The sequence below is a fragment of the Branchiostoma floridae genome, chromosome 1 (genome assembly GCF_000003815.2).
Source record: "Branchiostoma floridae strain S238N-H82 chromosome 1, Bfl_VNyyK, whole genome shotgun sequence".
NCBI lineage: Eukaryota > Metazoa > Chordata > Leptocardii > Amphioxiformes > Branchiostomatidae > Branchiostoma > Branchiostoma floridae.
Window position 1 is genome coordinate 19,863,354 of NC_049979.1, and position 10,918 is coordinate 19,874,271.

Genomic DNA, 10,918 nt, shown 5'->3' on the forward strand with positions numbered 1-10,918 from the left:
ATCCAGAGGATGTCATTCATATTGATGATAATCATACAATCAAATAAATCCACATGGCCTCAAGCTCAACACATGACAAGTTGCTGCCTCGACTACTTTGGATTGCCCTGGGAACGAGAATGACCTGTGACCTTTATGTTAATGATCCGTAAGCGCCCGCGAAGGTGTGAACTTCTACGCGTCTGTCATGGCATGCGGTTCCGATAATGTCGCGCTATTTCTAGTTTTGCAAGGATGCAAACTCCGCTCAAGTTGGCTCGCTGCGCTATGTTATGCCTGTTAGGAGAAACCAGTCACAGTTGATTTTAGCCACCCGAAAAGTGACAGCGACCAGAGCGTGCTTGTCTGGCCCGCGCCCGGACTTGTCCCAGACCGATCCTGCCAAAATTATGGCGCCAATTCCCCCAAGTGACCAGCCGGGCAGCATGGCGCGGGCCGACAGAGACCTACATGGACGCTTTCACTGCTCCCTCTGCATGGTGTACTGGAACGCTACCACACGGTAAGTGACTAAAATTCCTCTCCGAAGTTCACGACAGGACCGATTATGAAATTAAAGTTTTTGCAAAAATTATAGTGCACATCCATGATATAATTTGTATCGCAAAAAAGACTAGGGGAAGTTGCAACTTGCAGGAGAAGTTTAAAATTATTACATAGAAAATTTGGAGTCGGTTTTAATCAACGTTGTAGATTTATCATTTGAATGAGTTCTTCTCAATCTGAATGTAGAAGAATAAGAAACATCTGCTCATTCACGGATCATTTTTGAAAACAGATGGTGTCAACAACATGTCGAAGTTGTAAACAAATCCGGGATGCAAATGAGCATGAAAATGTCCGTTACTCGTTTTGATATTCAAATTTATCAAATAGCTTTGAAACTTGTTCCAAACTTTTACGCGATTTGATATTAACTGGCAATTGAAATCAGTTGTTTGAACGTCTTTGTATTCCTGCATAGATCAGAAAATCATAGCCAGGAGGCGACTCCTCCCTCGACTGAAGACGGTATGCAGTATGCAGCAACTGCTGGCCTGTGCCATGTCTCCAAGCAGATACTGGAGTGGAAGAAACATGTTCCTGATCAAATACCGGTATGTAAAAGACACTTCAGAATATGAGCCACAATTGAGAAGAATAGACACTTTTTAAAAACAGCCCTCCAGGCCCAAAGTTTTTTTTTTTTTTCTATTGGTGATCATTGGTGCACCACCAATTTTTTTTTAAATCATGTAACGTCATATATTAAGATATGAACAATCAAAAATGTGATGTGTGCCTTGAGATTATCGTTCATATGAGTACCCACTACCCAGGTAAGCCTGGATACCAGACTCCAGCCCGATCTCAATAATATCTGTTGTGCACCGGTACTCTTTACTCATGAATGTCCTGCAGTAGAATTTTCTTGGGGGCATGCGGCCATAGGGCTGAGGAGTTGGGCTGTGTAGGCCATGGAAACAGTCTGGCATCCAGTCCAGGCTATACCCAGGTAGTTGTTCCATAAGAAAAAGCAGCCTCTATCTATTATGTACTTATCTATTATATTTATTATTTAGAGCAAATAGAGCAAAAATTTTTAGGATGTTGAAGCTTTTCTTGCAATTTGATGTGTTGTTGACAGAGCAATGTCAGCAACGAATTCTGCACCTACATGTATACTATATAGATAAAGTTCATAAAGGATGTGTAGGGATGTAGACAGCTGGTTCAGTTAGTTTATTAGATTGTTGTGGTACCTTTCAGTGCTTTCAAGAAGGTTTTAATTTTATACCCCCCCCCCTGAGTCCTAATGTCAGTTGCCATTTGACTTTTCTTTGCTCCAGGTCTGTAACAAACATACAATACTTGATATATGTATCATCAAGGAGGTTTTATCAAGAGGAGATAGATTTTACTAATAGGCATTTTGCAGCAGTTATGCGACAGTGAGGTGCAAATGAGGGTGGTGTCCTGTGCCTTTCAATCAGCACATTGTTTCACCTGATTTGCATAGGTCGTAAACAGGCATACAAGATAAGAGTTCACACTAGAGACTGAAATTCCCTCATGGGATTACATAGCATTCTCCGGACTGTTGAAGTCCAATCCTTGCCTGGGCCCGTTCATGATGCAAAAAGTCAAACGTTGTTATTCGTTTTGCCCGAAAATCTGACAGATAATTGGTCTTTGATCGGAACCTTACGAATATCTTCCTGAAACCGCATTCCTTCGTGGCCTTGTATTGTAAATGCCTCTGAAAACATTCTGGTTCCGATATGCTATCCGATGTTTCCTCTGGATCTCCTGACACACACCCCGTCCGATTTCAGGATTGTCAATCCAGTTGATCAGGATGGGGCCCGATAAAAAAAAAAAAAAACTTTACGATTAAAAACGCAGTGGAAATACCCAACATACTCTACTTTATACTCAACATACGCAACCAACTTCCCCATGACGCATTCAGCTTGTCAAACGGATAGTACCATTCGATTTTTTTTGCATCATAAATGACTCCGAGACCTGGTCTTTGTTTACATCACTCCTTGGTCCATCCTCCAGATAAAACTTTTATTATCCGAATAAAGAAATTTTCTTTTCAAACCAAAATTGCATTCACACTGCTCTTCGGCAATCTGATTATAGTCCGCCCTCAGTCTTATCCGAATAAAAAAATTTATTCCTGCACTGCAGATTCAGAATTGGACTCCTGGGCCACTTGCTAGTAAATTACAGATATCATATTGGATTAGGATGCACATATAGAGTTCTTATTCAACCACGATGGACAACCAAGGAATACCATCTTAGATGTCTGATATGTTTGTTTTAAAGTTAGATTCCATTTTAGGATGTCAGTTAATGTTTCATTGATTGAAGGCAAGGAAAGCGAGCTATATTTAAAAAAAAATTTTCAAACTCAAATTCAGTATGGCAGCGAGTACATTTGTCTTGAAGGCAAGTACTGTTTACAATGCCAGTTAATAATTGTTAGCCGTTGAAGGTGGAGGGAAAGAAACTGTACAACTCACAATGGCTTCCATCCATAGCCTTCATCAAGTTCATGAGGCAAGAAACTATGTCACATTTCTCATGGCAATAAGGCCACACCAATTTAATTGATTGGTTCGCGGATTCGCTCGCTCCTATTTTTGGGGAAAAAAATGAAAATAAAAATTACCACTCAGCAAATTTTCACCATTAATGAAACCATTCACCAACTTTTTGGTGTAGCAAATTGGCCTTTATATTATAAGCTCCTTAAAGTGTGGTTACAGGTGCTGTTACTGTACAAAAGTAGTGCTTTTGTACTATGTACTTTTATCAAGCTGAAAACTTTTTTTCTTTATGTTTTGGATTAGCCATTACCTTTACCCCAACCATTTTACAATTTTTATTTTTATTTCGCCCTCTCGCTCCATATTCTTTATGAAAAAATCTGTGAACCAAGAAATTAAATTGGTGTGGCCTAAAGACAAAATAATAATGTAACAACAGAGTTTACATTCTATAGTGTCACATAATAGACGATGTTGCTTTAGAAGTCAGATTCTGCCTCATGGTTCCATTTCTGTCTGTGTTATTTAGGAAGCTGCAAAGCTATGATTCTATTGAAGCCAGATACATGTTTGAGATGCCAGCTGTAGTTAATGAGTTTTGTCTTGGAGATACCAGTTGTCTGAGTAAGAGGCTTGACGCAGACATAAAGCAACTTCGGCAGCAGGGGCAGTGACCAGGGAGCAGAGTCAGATCCAGTTCATATGTGAGCAGTGTGGACGACCCTGCAGATTCAGAATTGGATCCTGGGCCACTTGTTGATAAACAACAGATATAGGATCCACATAGAAGTCTTAATTAATCACGATGTACAACTTAAGAATACAATCTTAGATATCAAATACGTCAGGGACTCCAGCAGCAGTATAATCAAACCATGGATAGTGATTGAGTGAGAGTTTATTCTAAAGTCAGATTCCGTCATTAAAAGCACATCGGCCAGTCAAGGTACTGAAGGAAAGGAAAGCCTTTTTAAGACTTCAATTCAGTTAGGCTAGTACCATCTTAAGATGACAGCTATATTTGTCTTGTAGGCAGGTACTTTTTTATGATTCTTATTTCTAGTTCCATGTATGTTTGTGTTACTGATACCAGGCATATACATGTACCAGGCTATCATTTGAAGGTATCGACATAAGGATTGGCCAACCAACAAGTGCAGTGTTTATTGTTCCATGTAACATTAACACATGAATTAGGAAGTGCATATTCTGCAAAATCTAATATGTTTACATTTCTTTACCTTCATTTTCATTTATTTGCAGTACCAGCAACTACAGGCCGGCTAGGGGAAGTGACTCACCCCCAACAGAAACAGCTATGGGTGATTCTCCAATAGAGCGGATCTACAACCCTGACACAAGGGCAAGGAACATGCTGTAAAAAAAGGGCAGTTTCTCTTAACATTCACTTTCCTGTGTGAGAGTGTTTGTGTGTGTGTGTGTGTATGTGTGTGTTTCTGTGTGTATGTTTGCGTGTGTGTGTGTATGTGTGTGTTTCTGTGTGTGTTTGCATGTCTGCCTGCAGGACTGGTGTGTCCATGTGTGTAGGGCTGGGTATCGTTACAACGTACCGGTACAAAACCGTTTTTTCAAATAGATGGACCGGATGGTGGACCTATTAGAAAATTAACAGATTATTTGATCAGGCATTCACACGTTTTGGCGCTTGTATGTGGAAGAAAATAACAAGAGCGAAGCAGATTAGAGTTTATAGTCATTTCTACCCAGTTTTACAGTCAATCGTACGGGTGTAGTTAGCGTTGTAGGATTTTAAAACGCTAGTGTGAGTCTAATACTCCACCAAACAGATTTATTTGCAGTGAAATGGATGATTGGTATGAGTCATACGGAATCAGGAACCTGAATCTGGACCTGATCCTCTGGACCTGTACCGGACCTGGACCTGAATTTTTTGTACCGGTACCCACCCCTACATGTGTGTGTAATAAACAGACACAGGTTTGATCAAAGTCATGCAGGAAGAATTATTCTTTTTTACTTTTCTCTCCACAGATACAGATTAGGGAGCAGCCATGCATCATATGTTACTCATCTGACTTTCCTCTCCAAAGACATAGGTGAGATTGTAGCCATGCAGTACTTTTATTACTCTGTGACACTGGAGGGTAACCTACAGTAACAGAGTATTGTAATCACTTTGTGCGTTGAGTGTTCGCACCTATATCTCTATGTTCCGTATGCCTCAATCGCTGTAACAGTGGGAAGTTGAAGTAGTGCTAAATGATCATGCCAAATGCCTGTCAGGCTTTTGGCTCAGTCATTTAGACTGCTGGTGTTGTGATCCTAAGAACCCGGGTTCGATTCCCGGGTCGGTCAGGATATTTGTATATATTGTTTATTTCTGTTCTACTCGCCCCTCTGACTTCTTACATTGGTGCCCAACGTGGGGCTCGAACCCACGACCCTGGGATTAAGAGTCCCATGCTCTACCGACTGAGCTAACATTGGCGCCCAACGTGGCCCTGGTGGATAACAGGCCGGAGATGTGCCTGCCCACAGGGTGCTCGAACTCTGAGATTCGAGGACGAATCTTGAGAAGAAGAGAGGGAGTAGTGTAACAGTGGGAAGTTGAAGTAGTGCTAAATGATCATGCCAAATGCCTGTCAGGCTTTTGGCTCAGTCATTTAGACTGCTGGTGTTGTGATCCTAAGGACCCGGGTTCGATTCCCGGGTCGGTCAGGATATTTGTATATATTGTTTATTTCTGTTCTACTCGCCCCTCTGACTTCTTACATCGCATGTGGATTTGCATGTCGTCTGTACTCGGTTGGAAATTGATGCACGTTATTTTTTTTTTGCCGTAGCTGTTTTTATTATGGATGTAATAATTTCAAAAATCACCCCTACGTCTTCGGTATATTGGTCCAGGTCTTCGTTATGATTGTGCTTGTGGTAACTAGATACCGTCAAGCAGATGTTGTCCTCGTCGGAAATTGACAACAGCTGTGCTACCTCGTACGGGGGGGGGGGGAAGTAGGCATTTGATTGACAGGGGTCATTAAAGGAACATAAAAGTGAGCCACACAGGAAAGTACATTCCAGAACAGCTGTTGGAGATGAACTCTGTGATAAGGTTTTGTCAACAGCTCGGGAATAAGCAGACACTAACGTGAACACACAATTTTAACCCAGTGAAGCTAGGCTCCCTCAGGTGTAGGGTATGCAGACGCAGACTTAGCGATAAGGGGCCAGAATATGTACGAGGACAGAGGCGGTTATGGGTACATGGCTAATGTCCCTATCCAGAGCTTGACATGCAAGTCAAGCAGATATAGGGACACTGGTGACATTGTGACGATCTCCAAGCAAACGTTGGGTAGCACTACACCTCGGAACAGGTACGTGCACTAGCACGTACCATATCAACAGCTCGTTTCTACACATGAATTCTGGAGCAGTGTTAATTTTCGCAGACTCCCACTGATCATAATATTCATATATATAAACACCGAGTCATACACCACGGAAAACATCACAACCAACATAAACCATAATTAGGTCACAGAGTTTGTTACCTACGGTCACTTGTTGATTTTGACTTTCCTCTCCAAAGACATAGGTCAGAGATTGTAGCCATGCAGTACTTTTATTGATTTTGGCTTTTCTCTCCAAAGACATAGGTGAGATTGTAGCCATGCAGTACTTTTATTGATTTTGACTTTTCTCTCCAAAGACATAGGTGAGATTGTAGCCATGCAGTACTTTTGTTGATTTTGACTTTTCTCTCCAAAGACATAGGTGAGATTGTAGCCATGCAGTACTTTTATTGATTTTGACTTTCCTCTCATAATCATAGGTGAGATTGTAGCCATGCTGTAATTTATTGATTCTTTTCTCTCATAATCATAGGTGAGATTGTGGCCATGCTGTAATTTGTTGATTCTTTTCTCTCATAAACATAGGAAAGATTGTAGCCATGCAGTAATAATTATCTACACTCTCACTCCGAGTACCTTGGCAGCACCTGGGGCAATGACTGTCGTATTGAGGTCACCTGGGTGGCGCTGAATGGCAGCTCGCTCCAAACACATGCGACAGTCGTGTTGAGGTCACCTGGGTGGCGCTGAATGACAGCTCGCTCCAGACACATGCGACAGTCGTGTTGAGGTCACCTGGGTGGCGCCGAATGGCAGCTCGCTCCAGACACATGCGACTGTCGTGTTGAGGTCACCTGGGTGGCGCCGAATGGCAGCTCGCTCCAGACACATGCGACTGTCGTGTTTAGGTCACCTGGGTGGCGCCGAATGGCAGCTCGCTCCAGACACATGCGACTGTCGTATTGAGGTCACCTGAGTGGCGCTGAATGGCAGCTCGCTCCAGACACATGCGACAGTCGTGTTTTGGTCACCTGGGTGGCGCCGAATGGCAGCTCGCTCCAGACACATGCGACAGTCGTGTTGAGGTCACCTGGGTGGCGCCGAATGGCAGCTCGCTCCAGACACATGCGACAGTCGTGTTGAGGTCACCTGGGTGGCGCCGAATGGCAGCTCGCTCCAGACACATGCGACTGTCGTGTTGAGGTCACCTGAGTGGCGCCGAATGGCAGCTCGCTCCAGACACATGCGACTGTCGTATTGAGGTCACCTGAGTGGCGCCGAATGGCAGCTCGCTCCAGACACATGCGACTGTCGTGTTGAGGTCACCTGAGTGGCGCCGAATGGCAGCTCACTCCATACCCTTGCGATTTACCCCCCCCGACTATTGTATGCTCCTGGCAATTCAGCCCCTGGCTGCAAAGAGTGGGTAGTCGGCCCACCCAATAACAACAACAATAACAAACAAGGAGACCTGAGTGGGCTTGGAAGAGAACTTTAATTCTTAAAAATATGAGCAACTACGAGGTGGGTAGGTGGTTGGGCAATAAAAATGGAACCCTAGAATCTACGCCTCTCAGCCGTGTTAGACTGAAGCTAGAATGAGTCATGTGAGAGCGGAGGTCATGGCGCAGCTAATTACTAGATTTGCGAACATAAGATTATGCTGCTATGGTCTGAGGCGGTGAAACTAGAATTGCCGTGAACCTAAGTTAACAAGGAATGCCTATATAATGGCACGACAGATTCCTATGGCTTGCGTACTCCAAGGTCTGAAGTCATGGAGCTGGCTAGGTCATTTTTAGCGCAGTTGTTTGTTCTTAACGTAACAGTAGTAACACTGGCTTAACTTGACATCATGGAGCCGAGGCTGACCAGAGTTGTGGCCAAACTACCCATATACCTAAGAGATTGGCGTGCCCTGCTCTAGTAGTGTTATACATGTATATTGTCTAAACATGACGACGTGCTTAGAATCAACTACAGCAAAACATATGCTGCTACAGTCTGAGGCGGTAAAACACTAGAATCACCCTGACATATAGTTGAACTGAAACACAGGAACTTGTATGTAATGGCACAATGTATGCCTATGTCTTCCGTATGAGTGAATAATGTACACTCTTCCATACCTGGAAGCATGAGAGCTGTGAACATGATATACACGGGATGTGCTTGTCTCAATTTGAATTGGCAGTTCTAAACAAATCACAAAATAACAGGAACTCTCCCCACTGGGTTCGGAAGTTGCTGTAAGTGCCTGCTGCAAAAGCTGACTTCTTGGTCTGGCCCAGCAGCTGCGATGGCGACTGTTGACCGGAAGGAACTTTGTCGTGACAGCCCTCCAATAGGGCATGCCAGGCGCCGACATGTATTTTGCTCGGGACAGGTATGCGCTCACCTTGGCAGGCGTACACGCCAGACTCTATGACTTTATCATACCAGCGCTGATAATCCGATAAGTCATGCTGAAGGCTAGTTGTCATTTCCCGACGGTTATATACGTGTGCTTCTGTCGTGGAACTCAAAACATCACTGCTTCCATGGAAGCTCGGAAACTAATGTCCGGGATGTAAGAAACATGATCGCTGATTGGCAAGGTTCGTAAACCACTGTCCGAAATGTGCACATGAGTGCTAATTGTCAAAGGGAACAAGTCAAAAGAAACCTCACTGGAGCCTTCTGTTGAAGTAATTACTTCCATTGAATCATCGTCCCAAGGATTGATGGTACATGTACTTGTACTGTTCGGAATGTGCAAGGCTGCACCGCCTTCTATTGAAAGAAATAGATCCACACTCGTTTTTCATGCAAAGCCGGCAAACTACCATCAATACCGAATTTAGACATACCGTCCATATTATGTGACACCGCGCTTGCTTCTTTTGCAGAAGTTGAGTCCATCTTGTCACCACTGTAATTGACGCGAGAATCAAAAGCATGTATACTCGTACCGTCCTGAGTGTGCAACGTTGCACCACCCAAGGAAATACATAAACAAACATCAATACCGCGACTCCGCGAGTTTTGTGCGAAACCCGAAAACTAACAGCCGAATCGTGCGTGGGCACAGAACCTCTCATGAGGTGAACATAGTTTGTTGCGCGTCCTACGGAACTAATGGTGCTACATGGTACCGATCCGCGTGCTTGCTTTTGCGGGAGTTTGTCCGTGATCCCAGTGGCTTGCACGCCGCTAGACTGCTTGGAGTCTGTCTTCTTCTGTTCGCATCCCGTCTACGAATGCCTGTATTTTTTGCTCAGTTTGCTCCAGCAGAAGTTGCAAAACGTGACGTCGTATTTATTTTCGTTGAAAGCCCAGCAAACCCGGGGTGACTTTGGTTTCTCGACGGGTCCCTGACTGTTAGTTGCGCTTGAAGCCTTGAGATGTGTTGGGTCCAAGTCAAAGTAGATCTCCTTCAAATCGGTCCATTCTGCGGACCAGGACCCCGGTTTGCACAGAGCCCTCTGTAACGCTGCTGTGTGGAAACTCCTCACGATTGACCATTTGTATCTGTGCAACTTTGTACAGGCACATTGGAGGATGACCAGCCTTCCTGCCAATTCCGAGTGCGGCATGATGGTGCTGGAGCTATTTAGCAAACCCAGTCACCCGGTTAAGAACTCAGTAATTTATTGAATCTGACTTTTCTGTCAGAAACATAGGACTGGTGAGATTGTAGCCATGCAGTAATTTATTGATTCTGACTTTTCTCTCCACAGACATCGGTGAGATTGCAGCCATGCAGGAAGTGAAAATTTATGTTTTCTCTCATTAGTTTGACATCACATCATTGTAAATGTGTATGCATAAGTACAAATGAAGCGTGTGTGAGTGAGTGAATGTGTGTGTGTGGCTATGTGTTTGTCCAGTCTGGAGGAATGTTGTCTTGTGTACGTTTAAGTCTCACCAGTCCTTATGAAGTTAAAAGCACAGTGTTTGTCCAGTCAGGAGGAATGTTGTCTTGTGTACGTTTAAGTCTCACCAGTCCTTATGAAGTTAAAAGCACAGTGTTTGTCCAGTCAGGAAGTATGTTGTCTTGTATATGTTTCAGTCTCACCAGTCCCTAAGAAGTTAAAAGCACAGTGTTCGTCCAGTCAGGAGAAATGTTGTCTTGTGTACGTTTCAGTCTCACCAGTCCATATGAAGTTCAAAGCACAGTGTTCGTACAGTCAGGAAGTATGTTGTCTTGTGTACGTTTCAGTCTCACCAGTCCCTATGAAGTTAAAAGCACAGTGTTCTTCCTGTCAGGAGAAATGTTGTCTTGTGTACGTTTCAGTCTCACCAGTCCCTATGAAGTTAAAAGCACAGTGTTCGTCCAGTCAAGAGAAATGTTGTCTTGTGTACGTTTCAGTCTCACCAGTCCCTATGAAGTTAAAAGCACAGTGTTCGTCCAGTCAGGAAGTATGTTGTCTTGTGTACGTTTCAGTCTCACCAGTCCCTATATAGTTAAAAGCACAGTGTTCGTCCAGTCAGGAGGAATGTTGTCTTGCGTACGTTTCAGTCTCACCAGTCCTTATGAAGTTAAAAGCACAGTGT